The sequence below is a fragment of the Mastigoproctus giganteus genome, chromosome 10 (assembly GCF_048544385.1).
Source record: "Mastigoproctus giganteus isolate SK-2022 chromosome 10, ASM4854438v1, whole genome shotgun sequence".
Classification (NCBI taxonomy): Eukaryota; Metazoa; Arthropoda; class Arachnida; order Uropygi; family Thelyphonidae; genus Mastigoproctus; species Mastigoproctus giganteus.
This window is the reverse complement of record NC_143584.1, coordinates 105160734-105180013: the sequence shown is the minus strand read 5'-3', so window position 1 is coordinate 105180013 and position 19280 is coordinate 105160734. Positions and strand designations below refer to the sequence as shown.

Below are 19280 nucleotides of genomic sequence, written 5' to 3'. Positions count from 1 at the left end.
TTTACATGATCTGTTGTGTGGTTTAGCTTTTTATTAGGCAGTTTTAACATCTCTGTTTCCTGTTTTTTTTTGTTTTTTTCCTTTCTCTTCTTTAAAAGTAAAACTTGTATAGTTTCCTTATAATGCTCAAGCTCAAGATATTGGGAACATGCACCTTAACTGAGGATTGATTTATTTTTTATAATTTTTTGGGAACATGCACCTTAACTGAGGATTGATTTATTTTTTATAATTTTTTTTCCAAAAATAAATTGGCTGTCGGAAGCAATTCACAAAAAGTTTAGTTCAAATTACCAACAAATTTCCAAACATTATTATGCCTATATATGCAGTTGAATCAGAAAATTAAAATTAAATTAATAAATCAATTCATTCTGTATAAGCATCTTTCCAAAGCTGTTTATATAGGATAAATGGATTGCTTTTGCTAGATTACCATTCTGATCTAAAAGATACTTGTTTAAATTAAGACTTCAATTTCTTTACATTTCAATTTTGAGGAAATACATGTGAAGAAGGTTGTTCCAGAACACAGAAATTGAAGGGATAACTGAGGAAGAAAAGTTGGTTCTGTGAGGAAGTTAGATACTAAATGGATGTTGAATGGTTGCAGCACATGTTTTGGACAGGTTTGGAAAAGAGTGAGAGAGAGGGGAGATAAATTATAGAAGCTAATTCTGAAAAAACAGTGCCCATGAAAGGATCCAAAAAAGGCATGCTGCAGAAACAGAAAATCTACGAAACAGAGAATGGAGAAACTTTATAAGGCAGATCATCAGTTAACCTTGTTCAAACCTTTATCTTTCTGAACCACATAAGATCACAGAAAGTAAACTTAACCTCATCTGGGATCTCAAACTGTCAAAGAATAAGGCAGAGCTTTTAGCTTCGAGGCTACAACAGTGGAATCTTCTAGATCATTCTGTGAAAGTAACAACATTTCATACTTGAAATAAAGACCATGATAAATTCTATCAAACAGAAGGTGAACTCACTGTCTATAAGGTTGTTGATGGTCTAATGGCAGCAATGAATATAAGGCACATTCCCGAAGAATGGCGACTATTTATATATGCCTCTAAGGTTGGCCTTAAGGCTGTGTTATTACACAATGGAAATATGCTGCCTTCAATACCTCTTGTATATACTGTCCACAAAAAAAGAAACATATGCAAACATCCTCTTAGGTATACACTATCAGAAATATGATTGGCAGATATGTGTTGATTTAAAGTTAATCGCCATTTTATTAGGACTACAAAAGGTTTACACTACATTTTGTTGCTTTCTCTGTGCATGGGATAGTTGTGCCAAGGATATGCACTACGAGAAGAGGAATTGGCCTCAACAAAAATTGTTAACACCTGGAATGAAGAACGTAGCATTTGAACCTCTGGTAGATTCAAATAAAGTTTTGCTTCCACCACTCCACATAAAACTGAGGCTCATTAAAAATTTTGTAAAGGCTTTGGAAGTGAACGCTCCTGCATTCACATACTTGCAAGAGAAATTTCCAAGACTTAGTACAGAGAAGATTAAGCCAGGCATTTTCATTGGTCCACAAATAAGGCAACTTTTCAAAGACGAACAGTTCGAATGTGTGCTCAGTGTGGATAGCCTTTTGAAATGTTTCGACTGGTTTTCTAGGAAATGTTAAAGCAACTACAAATAGCTTGTGGAAGATCTCATTACTTCTTACGAAAAACTGGGGTGCAACATCTCATTTAAGATGCATTTCTTGCACTCACACCTGGATTTCTTTCCGCCAAACTGTGGTGCCATCAGCAACAAACAAAGTGAGCGCTTCCATCAAGGCATCGCAGCAATGGAACAAAGATACAAAATCAAAGGGAGTGCCGCCATGTTAGGCAATTATTGTTGGTTGGTGAAAAGGGGTGCTCCCAAAGCTGAATACAAGAAAAAGACAAAAAGGTCCTGTATTTGATACTGGTACATTCTTAGCTATAGCTACATCGTACTGCCATATAAATAAAAAATACCCTGTATAAATATAAAAAACTACTTTTTTCAAGAACCAATCTGCCATTTTAAGCACCATTTCCATGTTCAGCACCCCAAAATCTGGCGCCTCCGTAGCCAGTGGGCAGGAGCAGCAGTGTGTAGCACACACTTCTTAATTAGACCGAGGTTCAAGCCTGTGACCACCAAATACAGAGGATGCGGAAAGGTCAGGGAATGACCACCGCATATCCCCGGAGCAATATGGCCAATATGGCCTTAGTTGCTAATGCTCCTAAAAACAAACAAACACTCCAAAATCTATAAAGTAAACTTACTTTCATGCCCATAACAAGATAGGACCTAAAATTTGTTTGATGTTATTCTAATATTTCCCACTTTAAATAGAATTCAATTGCCTTTGCTACTCTTAACCCCCACTCACCATCTATATATAATATCGTGAACACGTTATTGCATTTTATTTTTACATTGGCACAGCCCTCATTTCTGCTGTAAATTAGCCAGAAAAGTCAGTACCATTCTATAATTTATATCCAGCTAACAGCTGGATATAAATACAGCATAGTATGCTTTAATATTTAGAGATTTGTTTGCCAATTTAAAGTTTTTTCATTGTAGATTTTGTCATAACTTGCTCTTTTTTGAATGCTAATAGTGTAATGCTTTTGGAGGAACTTGTGGATAAATCATTTTTATCTGAGAGTAAACATAATTGTTCATAGTGAAACACACACTAAATATTAAAGTATATATTAGTAGTGGCAAATGATGCAAGGAATAAGCTTCTGCAACATCAGGCAAAAAAAAAAAAAAAAAAAAAATTACCCACAACATTGTCCATCTATAATAATTTGTCTAATCTTTCCTTAAATTTATTCAAACTACCTATTTCCACAATACCAGATGGAAGTTTGTTTCAATCAGTTACTCTCTGGCAAAAGCAAATTTTCACACATCTGACCTGCAACCACCATTTTTAAATTTTAATTTATGATCCGTTATATGTATTGTCTGAAAAAGAGCAATGATGCCATCAGAATTTGTTTACCTAATCCATTTGAAGCCTTAAAACACTTCAGTGAGGTCTCTTTACAGTAGCCCAGTTTCCAAGTATTGCAATTTGCTAGACTGAAATCTTTCTTTCTAAGATTATCCTTTTGTGGCCTTGACTAATCATGTTGCTCTTCTCTGCACACATTCCAAGAGATACACATCCTTCCTAAAATAAGGCTTAGAGACTTATATGCAGTACTCAATATGCAGCCTGACCACTGCCTTTTTTTTATTTTTGCAATTTTTTTTTTTTTTTTTGCAATTTTTTTTATAAATCGAAAGTTTAAAATCGTCAAACAAAATTTACCTGTATCATACTGTGCTATCCACCGTTCATGTGATTTAGGACAATCTGAGGCAATCAGCACATCCGTATCAGAGACGAGAAAGATTTCCCACCCTCAAAGTAACCACTCGTGGATGCGGGTAGTAAAGGTCCATGCGGTGAAACATTCAGTTGGTTGTTGTTTACGCTATTTGCACATGTTGGAAATTTATTACACTATCATTTTTTTATTAATTGTGCTATTAATAAATTAAATAAAAATAATAGTGATATCCATGTGCAGTTTTTGCCGATCACATTATAAAGTTTTCAATTTAACAGAATAAAGAAATGCCATGTCTAGTAAAAGAAGTTCATTGAATCCTAGTGCAATATTTGTAGGATGGAATCTGGTGAAAGCCACCCTAATGTGAATATGCCTCCATCGACTATTACTACAACTATGAAGAATGCTAATAAAATAAAACAATCGATGCAAAGTGGTAGGTAAACTTTTTGGTGCGCGGAACTTAACCCTGTGATTTCCGATTGACTCCGTTATATAAAGGGTTCCATTTGCACCTGTTCCCCAAGGAACCTAACCCCGACGTAAATTGAGGGCTACCTGTATATTTATTTTTCATAGTTCCCATGTGACCACATCAGAATAGCTAATCAGATTTGTTGGAGAAGATTCATCATCAGCCATTTTCAATCCACTGCAGGACGAAGGCCTCTCCAGCAACTTACCAGTTCCTTCTGTTTTGAGCACTGGCCATCCATTTACTACCCACAAACTCATGAATTTCATCTATCCATCTCCGCCTTTGTCTTCCAAGTTTTCTTCTAGCTCCTCTTGAGTACCATTCTGTTATTTTCTTAGTCCATCTGTCATCATGTCTTCGAGCTATGTGTCCTGCCCAAGACCATTTTAGTTCTTTAGTTTTGATAAGAATGTCCTTTACTTGAGTTTGCTGCCTAATCCATGTGTTTCTCTTCTTATCTAACAGTCTGATTCCCAATATAATTCGTTCCATTCTTCGCTGTGTAGTTCTCAGTTTCTCTTCCATTCTTTTGGTGAGTGCCCAAGTTTCACTTCCATAAGTCATGGTGGGGAGTATACATTGGTTCATTATTTTACGTTTCAGACAAACTGGGATATTGCTCTTCAGTATGTGACTATATTTCCTGAATGCTATCCATCCAAAATTTATTCTTCTCTTGGCTTCCAGCCATTTATCATTATTAAAGCTAATAACTTGTCCCAGATCTTTAGTCCAAAATCCTTACTAACTGTGCATAATTTATTAAGATTTTCCTCTAATTCTTTGGGATCGTGGCTTATGACCACAATGTCATTTGCAAATCGTAAATGGTTTAGGTACTCTCTGTTCACATTGACTCCTTTCTGCGACCAGTCTAATCTTCTGAAAGCTTCCTCAAGGGCAGCAGTAAACAGCTTCGGAGATATTGTGTCTCCTTGTCGAACTCCTTTCTCGATTTTATATTGCCTACTGTTTTTGTCTAGTCTAGTCTAATAAAGGAGGTAGCATTCTCATATATTTTCTTCAAAATCATAATATGTGGGGTATCTGTGCCTTGTCTTTCCAGTGCCTGAAACATTGCCTTATGCTGTATGGAAGCAAATGCCTTTTCATAATCCACAAATGCTAGGCATAATGGTGTTTTATATTCATTTGCTTTCTCCATTAGCTGTGATATTACGTGAAGGTGATCCATAGTTGAGAATCCTGTCCTAAAGCATGCTTGCTCTTTCGATTGATTCTCATCAAGTATTCTTTCTAATCTGTTAGTAATGACTCTTGTGAACAACTTGTAGATGTGGGATAACAAGCTAATTGGTCTATAATTTCCAATTTCTGATTTATCTCCTTTCTTATGCAGCAAAACTATGATTGAATTATTCCACTGCTTAGGCATCTCACCTTTTCTAATGCACTTGTGAAGAGCCTTGCCAGTTTTTGTGTTATGTCTCTTCCTCCCAATTTTAACAACTCAACAGTAACTTCATCTTCCCCCGGGGCTTTCTGATTCTTCATTTTCTTCAATGCATGTTCTGCCTCATCAGGAAGAATATCGGGTATGTCGTATGTGTTGCTACTTTGCAATCCATCTTCCCCACTGCTGGTATCATTACCTCGCTCCTTGTATAATTCTCTATAGTAGTCTTCTGCTATTTGAATTATGCCTTCTCTGCTGTTTATAAGTACAACATCGCTATTCTTCAGTTTCAGTATCATTTGTCTTTCTGTATTACTGCTCATGGCTGCTGATTTAAATCCTTTGTTTTCCCTTAATGCTTGTTCTACTTTTCTTGTGTTAAATCTTCTTATGTTCTCTCTGAGTCTCTTTCTAATGACTTTGCATGACTCAATATACTCAATTTTCTCCTTGTCAGTGTTTATCTTTCTCTTCATTTTTCCCTAAGGAATTACTCCTTAACAAATCTGGGCTGTGATTTCCATATAATTGCATTCCTGAAAAGATGGTCCTGTATTAATTCTTTAACCATTGACTCCATTATTTTTCCTACAAATCCAAGAATTCAAGGCTTGAAGGACTAATTACTCAGTTTGCCCTTTGAATGGGAGAGACATTTGCACATCTCCACTCTATAAGGACCTCCTGTAAATTCAAGGATGCTCTCATAATTATGGCTGATGGTTTGCTGCTGCTTTTAGTATAATCGTATAGATTCTGTCAGTATCAGCTGCCTTATTTACTGTTAGTTTCAGCAATTTCCCTTCCACTTTCCTATCAATTATAAAAAAAATCACTCAGTTGTCCGAATTATTATTCACTGTACGATTCCTTTCACTTTAAAAGTGGTACTTGTGCATATATCCACTCTGATATTCCCTGTCAGAGACGAGACTTAGTAATTTGGAATCTTCTCTTTTTGATCTTCTCTGACTTAAAATCTCTTTTTAACACATTCTGTCAAATTAATCTGTTGCCTCTATCATTCTCCCAACTCCACTAAGCACTCTTTGACTTCCTCTATTTGAAACTTGACTTTCCCCAGTTCAATTTTTCTAACAGTGATGTAATTTTTCTTGGCGATTATAATGTTAACAACTCCAGCTGGTCAAGATACTGAGGCTTTTGCAATTACTAATGACTTTGCACAGATTGTTCATTTACCTGCAAGAATACCAGACAATCCTAACACACTTGATCTTTTTCTCACAAACAATCATTCTAAGTACCCAGTCGAGGTGAGTGGTCCTGTAGGCACCTCAGATTACAATTTGGTGATATCACTTCTCCAATGGAGCCTTTCTCAACCTCGTGTTGTTTGGCATTACAAGAATGCAAAATGGAATTATCTGCGAGATTTCTTTTCCTTTGTTGGATTATGTTTAAAATCTTCTGATGTCAGTGTTTGCTCAAATTGTGTGAGTGAAATTATTCTTGTAGGGATGGAATTATGAAACGAAAACGAGAGGCAAAAAGTAAAGGCAAATAATAAAAAGTTACATCTAAGTGCATTGGTTGATGAAACAGAGAAGGCCACTACTCATTCTAAATATTCTAAAAGTGAATTATCTAAGAGGGCAAAATCAAGAGAATTTCTATTAGGAAAGGATGGCAAGAAAGTCAGAGTCTGCCAAAGTTTCTTTTTGGCTACCCTGAACATTTCAAATACAGTAATGGCTAATGTTTTGAAAAAAAAAAAGGAATAAACAAATGATTAAAGAGGAAAGCACGAGCCTGGAGTAAAATGGCCCTACAAACAATTTATAAGCGTGTCGACTCCTATCCCAAAGTTCCAATGCATTACACATGGAAAAAAATATCTGCCAAGTGATTTGAACCTCCCTAAAATATACAATTTGTAATTAGAGAAATGTGCTGAAGAAAACATCAGGCCTGAAAAATTATGGCTCTACTGACAAGTATTTCACGCAGTTCAATATGTCTTTTCATACTCCACAAAAAGATGCGTGCTTTAGGTTTCATAAAATGAGTGAGGAAAAGGGTGTAAATAAAGAAGACTTTCGACAATGTTGACAGAAAAGTTAGATCCCGGAATTGGAAAGTCAGATTGAAATAAAAATGAACTTCACTTCTATAAATTTTATTTTGAAGCAGCGATTTGATTTTTAAAGCAATTTTTTATATACAGGTGACTCCTGCTTAACGCTGATAATTCATTCCGGAAAAACGAGCGCTAAGTGAATCCGCGCTAAGCAAGCACCGCATTCCCATAAGGTAACATATGTATTTGTGAGTTGTGGTCGATAGGATATTTCCTAATCAATAATAAATGGTAGTGAAAAGATGCACAAATGTCGTTCAAAATATTTAATATTCAAATATTTGTACATATAAATATTCTGTATTACATACGTATATAATTATGTGGGTAACTACTTATGTAATAAAATTCCAATTAAAATCATGAATTTAATTGATCCAAATTGATTTAATTTAATTGATGAATTTAATCATGAAAAATGTGTCGATTTTGGGTTGAACTTTGGCCCCTCTTCCAAATAAACTAAAAGGAGTATTAATTTTAAATCTCCCTCAGCGTTACCACCCAACAATAAAGTCAACCGATCCTTCCTTCGCCACTTTGAAACCTGGCATGTTTTTTTCTTCTTTCAATATGAAACTTCTTTTAGGCATTCGTTTCCACAAAAGTCCTGCTTCATCTATGTTAAAAACTTGTTGAGAAGTATAACACATAATACTCCTCTTCAATAATTTTAACAAGTTCTTTTTTGAAAGTTTCGGCTCCTTGATCTGCACTTGCAGCTTCTCCCTGGAATTCAACCAGCCCTTACTGGTTTTAAATGGTTCCATTTATTTTTTTTATTTTTTTTTAGGTGAGTTTTCTTCAGATCATCATATAGGCTAATCTCTCTTTTTTTTTTTTTTTTTTTAATAATATTTAACTTAACTGAATTCTGCATTGGAGATTATCTTCAATAAAAATTAGTTAAAGTCTTTCCATTTCAATCCTAATAGCCGGCCTAGCCCTAGTTGCTTGAGGTGGAACAGCTATCTTTCCGAATGCTAAAATTAATTCTTTATTTTTTTTATAATTATTCTTACAGTTAAACTTGCAAGTCCTAAATTATGGCACACATCTGCTTGTCTTTGATCAGAATCGATTCGCTTCAAAATGTCTAATTTAATTTCCAAATTCAGTCTTTTTCTTACATTTATAGTCTTCATACTGTGCCCAGACGTTGCTTTTTCATTCTTATCGGCCATTATTAACTCTTTGAAAATGTAACTGCATTGGTTGCATTAATTAGGATACAATGTTCAAGTAAACTGCCCGTTACGCCCGATGTCTAATACTGTACTGAGTGATGACTAGACTTCGGATAAATGCATATAACGCAAATATTACAAGCAATATACTTGATCATTTTTTAAAATGTTGATCTCGGAACTACGTAACAAGTCACTGTACTGCAATTAAATTAGCTTGTGAGAAAATTTCAGAGTGTGGGAAACGTTTTAACCATATTTTTATATTCATTTTCAAGCTATCGACTCTATCAAATGAAACAATTTCGTTAAATATGCCAAAAATGCAATCTGTAAAAGAGAGTTATAGTGATCTGTGACAGTGTTATAGTCAGATACGGGTTATAATCTAAGAACAGCGTTATAGCGAATCAGCGTAAAGCGAACCGTGTTATAATGGGGGCCTGCTGTACAGCATTTGGCTGTCTCTACAATCTGACAGCATACAATATTGGCACAAAAATGGGAAATAATTTTATGTGGCATGAGGCATTAGCTGGGAGTGGGGCCTCAGAAGTGGCATCATGTTTGTACTAACTAATGAAGTCCATCAATGATGGAAAAGAATTTGTGTTCATGCTCGACACTCTGGAGGGCAAAATAGAAATGCAATTGTGTCAACCATGTTTATGTATGCTGTCTAAATCTTGAATATCCCCAAAATAAATCAAATATTTTTTGAACCAGGGCATGCCGTGCATGCACACATTGAAACTGCCAGCAGAACTTCTGATATTTTTGATCCTCCTGGATGGTATGCATTGACTAGAATGGCTTCAAAATCTTGCAAGTACCTGGTGAAAGAAGTCAGCCAGGAAGAGGTATTAAACTTCAAAGAAACAAGTGGCACTGTAATCAAAACCAGAAAGATGGTCTCTACTGGGGAACCAGTAAAATGGCTTGAAATAGTCTGACTGCAGTACCAGAAGATCTGGAAAATATTTATTTCAGGTACAAGCTCAGGTGAAAATTTCAAACGCTTGAAAATTCAAAGAGGGATCCTTCATGGCTTCACCTCAAGTTTGGAATTAAAGAAGAAATACACTTCTCGACCTGCAGATCCAGGTCGAGAAGCATAAAGACCTCATGGACTTATTCCGAGAAAACATTGTTCCCAACACTATCTTGGGTTCTATGTGGGTCTCAAGGGTCCAGTGAAGATGATTATGACGGTAACGATATGGAAGAAGAAGTTCAAGAGAATGAATAAATTTAATGTATGATCAAATTTATTTTGAACAAAAATTACATATATTTCAATAAAAATTTAATGAGTACAAAAATGTAACGTGCCTTTCTCTAAACTATTTTTAATGTCAAAAGGCATTATCTACAACACCTAAAATTAAAAATAACTATTTTTAATTTTTTCTCATTTTGTATGGTTTTTAGAAATCGAAGGTAAAGTTGTAGTAAAAATTGTTTTTCCTCGTTCTTGAAAAAACATGATTTTGTAGTTAACATTTAACTACAAAATATTGCTTCAAAATACTTTGACATATTGCTTCCTCTGCATCTCAAAAACTGGGTTTTCTCTTTCATCTTTGGTGTTACTTTTCCTTCCAAACAGCTGTTCACTTTGTAAAAATTGCAAATCTGCCCTACCATGGAATATTGTTCCCACATCTAGGGCAGTACAAAAAAACCTCTCTCAGGCTTCGATTCCATTCAAAAGAGGCCAGTTAGGTTAATTAATGACTGATCTCTAACAGAGTCTCTCCAATCTCTGTCTCATAGACATTATGTTTCTGCTGCCCTTCTTTTCTGTAGGTACCTCCATGGACACTGTTCTGAATTGGTATAATTCCTGCTTTCTCTTCTGAAGCAATCTGAAAACATGCTGCAACCAGTCAACATCCTTTTACTGTAGGCGCCTCCGTAGCCAGGTGGGAAGGAGCAGCAGTGCATAGCACCCGCTTCTTGATTAGACCGGAGTTCGAGCCCGTCACCACCAAATACGGAGGATGCGGAAAGGTCAGGGAATGACCACCGCATATCCCGGAGCAATATGGCCTTAGCTGCTAATGCTCCTAAATAACAAACAACAACAAACCTTTTACTGTACAACTTTGAACTCACAGAACCAACTTTTCTTCTTCCTCATTTATTCATTCAGCTTTCATCTTCTTGAACAATCTTCCTTCATGTGTATTTCCTGAAAGTTATGATCTACAGAAATCCAAGTCTGATGTCAACAAGTATCTTCTTTCATCTTTTCAACACAGTACTAAGTACTGTAAGTTCTAATACCTCTCCTGTTTGGAGTTTTCTTTAAAAAAAAAAAAAGGTTACCTGTTAGAATTTTATGTTTATGTTATCCCTGTTGATGAAAACTTCACATGCAAATGTAGAAGCAAAATATTCATTTAGTTCGTCAGCAGCCTTAACAGGATCCTGTCATTAATTATATGTTTCTTACTTGTGGATCAGTGTGGTTCATCCTTTTCCTTTTAGTGTTAATATAAGTAAAGAATTATTTGCATTTATAGCCGCCGAAGAGCTGTGATAATCTGTCTTAGCCTGCCTAATACCCTTAGTGACTTGATTGTACACTAGTTTATACTTAGTATATGCATCTGTATCCTCTGAAAATGTATAATCATCCCATGCATGTTTCTTCTCTGAACTAGTCTCGTCGGTTCATGTTACTTCCATATAGGTCTAAATTTTTATAAGTTGCTATGAAAAGTGTATTTGCTTCCTTGCATGCTTTCCCATTTAGAATTTGCAGTTTGTAACATCACCAGGTTCTCCCACTGAGAGAAATTTAAGAACTGTCCAAGGCCATTGTAATCACCTTTATGAAAACAAAATTCTTCAACTTACAGTTGACAGTAATTATCTTTAAATTAATATTTATATATATATATATATATATCCCAATACAAAAAAATGCAAGTAGGGTACGAGGTTATTACCGTATTGGCCAAGATTTTTTGCAGCTCCGGCAAACGCTAAGTTTATATATATATATATATATATATATATTTAGTCGTTTTATTGACTTTAATTGTTATACTAAATTATTTTCTATAAGTAGCTTTATAGTTCTAGTCAAACTCCTTGGTTTATTTGAATTTAGATAGCGATTTTGAAAGTTAATGCTTAGTGTCCATAGAACTTACCATTTGTTACTTGCCGCCATTGTTATATGATACAGAATAGTGTAACGTAAATCCTGGACTTCATAGAGTAAGGTTTAACATAAAACTAAATAGCGAAATATGTAGCGCTGTATTAGAAATCTGTTAAATTAGTATAGTATTATCAATTAATCATATTAAATTTCATTGTTAATTAAATTATACTTAAATGGAATCATGACCCAGACTAGAGCAGCAAAGCAACGAGCACAAAGTAGCAGTAGTACTATAGCTTGCAGGAAGACTGAAGGGGACAATTCTCCAATGCATCACAGTCTAAAAAAATGTGCAAAATGTAAAATGTTTTTTGAGACCTGCCTAGACGTGCCTAGCTAGCCAAAGAGGATATCTCTGTGTGTGCTTGATGCAGAGACTGTGAAGAAATTAGGTGCCAACTGATGGGCATCTATGAGAGTTTGAGGTTAGGGTAGATGTCCTTGAAGAAATTAATGAGGGGCCCATCAAGCTCTCAGCTGCCCAACTCAACACCGGAGCTCACTCCTGTGAATCAGGCAACACAGCGGCAATTTCCCAGGCAGAATGCACTGGTCTCACAGGAGCTCGTTATTGTCAGCAACTCTATTGTCAGGGAGACGGGGAATATATTATGCAAAAAGGATAGGTGGAACAGGACCAAAGTATGTCTGCCAGGGGTGAAAGTTGCTGACGTTGTAGGGCAGATACCATCTTTTAAGGGCACAAAAGGTAATATTTTTGTACACGTTGGCACTAATGATCTTAAGAGTAAGAGATCTGCAGATTTACTTAACAAGTACAGGTAAATGTTGAAAAAAAAAATTGTGAGTTAGTGTTAAATTTGAAAGTGTCTGCAATTCTGCCCAGACAGGATAGGAGGGAGTATATGATGACAGCCTTGTCAATCAATCCGGCCCTAGAGAGATTGTGCAAGGCTCATGGGGTAGAATTTTTCTGAGCGTAGTCTGTGGTTGCTAAGAGTGCTTCTACAGGGATGGGATACACTTAAATAGAAAGGATGCAAGAATATTTGCTGATGCTATCAAGGCAGTGTTAAGTGAGTAGGAAAACTGCTAGCCTGGGGGGATTCACAGACTAAAATATTAAAAGTAGCCGCAGGCAGAGGTGAAAGTGATCCTTGCATTGCTTTTATTGTAATGAGCAGAAGCCTAGAGAGCAAGTTGCTGGGGATTTCAAGAGCTGCTGGGAGTAATCATGGAACAAGTTAAGACATGGGCTGTGTCAGGGTAACTAAGAGTAAGAACAGGTGCATGTATACTTGCATGTACACCAATGCTAGAAGTATAGTAAATAAATTTGATGAATTTTAAGTGCTGATCAAGGCATCAAAGGCAGATATTGTTGGGATATCAGAGATATAGTGTCACACAGAGATAAGCAGTGCAGAATTGGAATTTGGGGAGTACAATGTGTGCAGAAAGGGGAGGAAGGGTTATGCTGTTAGTGGTAATGAAAATGGGAGAGTGTTATAGGCCTAATGACTCTGATGAGAACAAATAACAGTTGTGCAGAGAAATAGTGGGCTATTAAATCAAAATGTCTTGTAATGGGTGATTTTGACTTTCCAGATATTGACTGGAAAGTTAAAATCACCCATTACAAGACATTTTGATTTAATAGCCCACTATTAAATCAAAATGTCTAAGGAGATTAGGCAAGCAGAGGCTTATTACAGGTAATCTTTGGCAAAGGATGCAAAGAAAAACAGCAAAGAGTTCTTTACCTATGTAAACTCTAGAAGGAAAGGGATGAATCAGATTGGCCATCGGATATTGATGGTTCAACTGTTGATGATCCTGCTCAGGTGGCTAACAAACTAAAAGAGTATTTTGCATCTACATTCACACATGAGGAGTTATTCAGGGAGGGGGAATGCCAGAGGGGAATTAAACACTGGCAGTGAGCTAGATGATTTTGTAATAACTGAGAGGAAAGTAGAGGAGAAATTGTTGAAGATAAACATAAAAAAGGCACCCGGGGTGGATGGGATCTATCCAGTTATATTAAAGGAGGAAGCAAAGGAAGTAAGCAAACCCTTAGCCATAATTATGAAAGTTTCATTGGACTCAGGAGAGGTACCCATGGACTGGAGATGTGCAAATGTAACCCCAATTCACAAAGCAAGATCAGAGGGTGACACAAGTAATTAAAGACCTGATAGTTTATCTTCTGTTCCAGGAAAATTAATCGAGGCGCTGGTTAAAGAAGCACTGCAGGATCATCTAGACAAGACTTCAGTTATAGCTCGGACACCTTAACAACATGGTTTTGTTAAGGGAAAGTCTTGCCTGACCAATTTGATTGGATACTATGATGTGGTTACAAAGGAACTGGATACAGGGAATAACTTTGATATCATATGTTTGGATCTTAGAAAGGCTTTTGATAGTGTTGCACATGGAAGACTGCAACACAAATTGGAGCAGTGTGGCACTGGAGGCAAATTGCTGCTATGGATAAAGGGATGGTTGAGTTGGAGAAGACAGAGAGTGGTAATCAATGCACTGCTCATTGTGGACTAAAGTTATTAGTGGAGTCCCTCAGGGTTCAGTGTTGGGTCCATTGTTTTCTGTATTTATAAATGATATTGATGATGGCATATCAAGTTTAATGTCCAAGTTTTCAGACGATACAAAGGTTGGCAGGGTTGTTAAGGACGCTACTGATGCTATGCTGCTGCAACAGGATCTAGAAAGGTTGAGCAGATGGGCAGAGAGGTGGAAAATGAAGTAATGGTACTTCCCATATGTGGTACTTTACAAATGTAAAGTACCACATATGGGAAGCAGTAACCCCAGAGTAACGTATCAACTCTGTGGTACTCCACTGACAGTGGTAGAGAATGAAAAGGACCTGGAGGTAATTGGGCAGGCAGATATGAAGTTTTCTGAGCAGTGCAGATGGTCTGCAAGAGTAGCCCATTGTGTCTTGTCAATGATATACAGAACGTTTTCTAGCAGGGATAAGGAGGTGATTATCCCCTTGTATAAGGCAATGGTCAAGCCACACCTTGAGTACTGTATACAGGTCTGGAGGCCTCATTTTAAGAAGGATGTTTAGCTGTTGGAATGAGTACAGAGAAGGGCAACAAGATTAGTGAATGGAACGAAGGATTGCTCTTACGAAGAAAGGCTTAAGTTTTGAAGATTACAGTGTCTGGAGACTAGGTACCTGCAAGGTGATCTGATTGAGGTGTATAAAGCCTTGAATGGTTTGAGCATGCTCAATACTGATGGGGTTGGCACCTCCGTAGCCAGGTGGGCAGGAGCAGCAGTGCGTAGCACACGCTTCTTGATTAGACCGGGGTTCGAGCCCGTGACCACCAAATACGGAGGATGTGAAAAGGTCAGGAAATGAGCACCACATACCCCAGAGCAATATGGCCTCAGTTGCTAATGCTCCTAAAAACCAAATAACAACCGCAACTGATGGGATTCTTCCTCTTACTCAGAATAATTACCTGAGGGGGCATAAATTCAAATTGAGAAAAGACAGTTGTAGGAGAGATGTGGAGAAGTTTACCTTTAGCTAGCAGGTAGTTGGTTGGTGGAACAGACTTCCATCTTTTGTTGTGGAAGTTGATAGCCTAAGTAAATTTAAGGCTGAGCTGGACAGGTATTTGGAATGAATAGAGGGGTGAAATAGGAGCTGGCTTTTTTTTTTTTTTTTGGCTGATGCTGCATAAGCTTGCTTTCTTGCATCATATGCCTCTACTAATGCTAATGTCATTTTGTTTTTTGTTCTTGAGTGTCTTATTGTTTCTAATGTTTTTAATGTTTTTGTAACACCTCTTATCTGTAAGCCCCTGGCCTTTGGCCATGTAGGGAAAGTTGCAATACTTAACCTTGTAACCAGTTACAATCAAATGTTGCAATAAAGACTCTCTCTCTCTCTCTCTTTCTCAACTCTAGAAGGAAGGGGATGAATCAGATTGGTCCACTTATCATAGATGGTTTGACTGTTGATGATCCTGCTCAAGTAGCTGATAAACTGATCGAGTATTTTGCATCTACATTCACACGTGAGGAGTTATTCAAGGAGGGGAGGGAATGCCAGAAGTTTTTCAAACTGTAACAGGGAGCTAAGTGATTTTGTGATAACTGAGAGCAAAGTGGAGAAGAAATTGTTGAAGTTAAAATAAAAAAGGCACCTGGGGTAGATGGAATCTATCCAGTTATATTGAAGGAGGCAGCAAGGGAACTAAGCAAACCCTTAAGCATAATTATGGGAGTATCATTAGAGTCAGGGGAGGTTCCCATGGACTGGAGATGTACAAATGTATCTCCAATTCACAAAGGAGGTGCAAAGGGTGACACAAAGAATTATGGACCTATTAATTTAACTTCTGTTCCAGAGAAAATAATGGTGTCACTGGTTAAAGAGGTGATACAGGATCACCTGACAAGGCTGCAGTAATAGTTCAGACAAAACATCAGTTTGTTAAGGGGAAATCTTGTCTGACCAATTTGATTGGATACTACAATGTGGTCACAAATGAACTGGATGCAAAAAATAATTTTGATCTCATATATCCTTATATTTCAGGAACGCTTTTGATACTGTTGCACATGGAAGACTGCTGTACAAATTAGAGTGGTATGGCATTAAGAGTAAGTTGCTGAAATGGATAAAGTGATGGTTGAGTGGGAGACGGCAGAGAGTGATAATAAATGGACACTGCTCTACTTGGACTAATGTTACTAGTGGAGTCCCCCAGGTTTCGGTGTTGGGTGCATTGTTGTTTTGTGTGTTTATCAATGATATCAATGAAGGTATATCGGCTTAATGTACAAGTTTGCAGATGATACAAAGGTTGGCTGGGTTGTTAATGACAGTAAAGACAGTATGCTACTGCAACAGGATCTAGAAAAGTTAGGCAGATGTGTTGAAAAGTGGCATCTGAAGTTTAACTTTGACAAATGCAAAGTACTGCATATGGGTAACAGTCACCCAAGAGAAACGTACCAACTGTGTGGTACTAGACTCAGGGAGGTGGAGAATGAAAAAGACTTGGAGGTAAGTGTGAGTCAGATATGAAGTTCTCTGAGCAGTGCAGGTGGGCTCCCAGAGCAGACCATGGAGTTTTGTCAATGATAAATGGGAATTTTGCTAGTACAGACAAGGAGGTAATTATCCCTTTGTATAAGGCAATGGTCAGGCCACACCTGAGTACTGCATGCAGGTCTGGAAGCCTCATTTTAGGAAGGATGTAGAGTTGCTAGAACAAATAGAGAGAAGGGCAGCAAGATTGACAAGAGGAACAAAGGGTGCACTTATGAAGAAAGGCCTGCAAGTTGCAGCATCTGGACACTAGGCACCTGCGGGTGATCTGATTGAGTTGTATTCGCCTTGATTGGTTTGAGCAGGCTCAATGCTGACAGGATACTTCTGCTTGCTCATATTAAGAACCTGAGGGGGCATGAATTCAAATTGAGGAAAGACAGTGGTAGAATAGATGTGCAGAAGTTTGGCTTTAGCCAGCGGGTAGTTGATTGCTGGAACAGACTTCTATCTGTTGTTGTGGAAGTTGATAGCTTAAAATTTAAGGCTGAACTAGACAAACATTTGGAGTAACCAGATGGTTGAAATGGGAAGGGGGTTTTTTTTTTTTTTTGGCTGATACTGTATAAGCTTGCTTTCTTACATCATATGCCTCAACTAATGCTAATTCTAGGTATTTGGGGATGAGGACTCAAGCCCCTATTAACCATGGCTGGATCGATCCCTGCCAACAAGCCCTGAAATGGTGCCATCTCTCTAATTGCATCCACCTAGAATAAGTAACATTAGTCTTCTCTACTGGGGAAGCATTGCATATTGGAGGTAGTACAATAACAGACAATTTGTCGTGAAGGCATTGTGACAATGAGATGTAACAAAAACAATGCCATTTCAGCTACTTCGGCAATTTACTATGAACTAAAATTATGCTTTGTACTATTAAATAAATAAATTTCTCCTGTGAGGCTTTCAGTCCCTAAACCCTTTTCAGGGCTGAAAGTACTTTTTTAGTACTTTACTGTCATGCACCATCTGGTATCTCTTATTGTGAAGTTAAAAAAGCTTCATAACTTGGTTGTCACTCATTGTATCACCGGAGTACTTACCCACCTACTGAAGAGAGGCTAACAAGCTTCGAAATGGTGCCCTCTGGTGTAATAGTATCCGCCAAGAATTAGCATTAGCATTATTTTGCTTTGTATTTAGCATTAGCATTAGTAGAGGCATTTGATGCAAGAAAGCAAGCTTATGCAGCATCAGCCAAAAAAAAAAGAAGTAAAATAAATAAATAAAAAATAACCACTTCCACTTCACCCCTCTGTTTGTTCGAAATACCTATCCAGCTGAGCCTTAAACTTATTTAGGCTATCAACTTCCACGACAAGGGATGGAAGTCTGTTCCACCTTCCAACCACCCGCTGGCTGAAGGCAAATTTCCGCACATCTATCCTACATCTGTCTTTCCTCAATTTGAATTTATGCCCTCTCAGGTGATTATTCTGAGCAAGAGGAAGAATCCCATCAGCATTGAACATGCTCAAACCATTCAAGGCTTTGTACATCTCTATCAGATCACCTCGTTTGTGCCTAGTCTCCAGACACTGTAATTCGCAAAACTTAAGCCTTTCTTCGTAAGAGCACCCCCTTTGTTCCATTCACTAATCTTGTTGCCCTTCTCTGTACTCGTTCCAGCAGCTCTACATCCTTCTTGAAATGAGGCCTCCAGGCCTGTATAACGTACTCTAGGTATGGCCTGACCATTGCCTTATACAAGGGAATAATCACCTCCTTATCCCTGCTAGAAAAATTCCTATATATCATTGACAATACACCATGAGCTACTCTTGCAGCCCGTCTGCACTGCTCAGAGAACTTCATATCTGCCTGCACAACCACCCCCAGGTCCCTTTCATTCTCTACCACTGTCAGTGTAGTACCACAGAGTTGATACGTTGCTCTGGGTTTGCTGTTTCCCATGTGTAGTACTTTACATTTGTCAATGTTAAACTTCATTTGCCACTTCTCAGCCCATCTGCTCAACCTTTCCAGATCCTGTTGCAGCAGCATAGTGTCAGTAGTGTCCTTGACAACCCTGCCAACCTTCGTATTGTCTGCAAACTTGGACATTAAGCTTGATATACCATCATCAATATCATTTATAAATACAGAAAACAATAAAGGACCCAATACTGAACCCTGAGGGACTTCACTAATAACATTAGTCCACGATGAGCAGTGTCCATTGATTACCACTCTCTGTCTTCTCCGCCTCAACCAGCCCTTTATCCATAGCAGCAATTTGCCTCCAATGCCACACTGTTCCAATTTGTGCAGCAGTCTTCCATGTGCAACAGTATCAAAAGCCTTTCTAAGATCCAAGTATATAATATCAAAGTTATTCCTTGCATCCAGTTCTTTTGTGACTGCATCATAGTATCCAATCAAATTGGTCAGGCAAGACTTCCCCTTAACAAAACCATGCTGTGTCCGAGCTATAACTGAAGTCTTGCCTAGATGATCCCGCAGTGCTTCTTTAACCAGTGCCTCCA

The 19280-nt window shown here is 37.6% G+C and overlaps 1 protein-coding gene across 5 annotated transcripts in view; it reads left to right on the top strand.

The window, feature by feature from the left end:
- LOC150079201 (uncharacterized) overlaps window positions 1-19280 on the top strand; it is a 369083-nt gene that overhangs the window by 229337 nt on the left and 120466 nt on the right. The gene's annotated exons all lie outside the window — the stretch shown is intronic.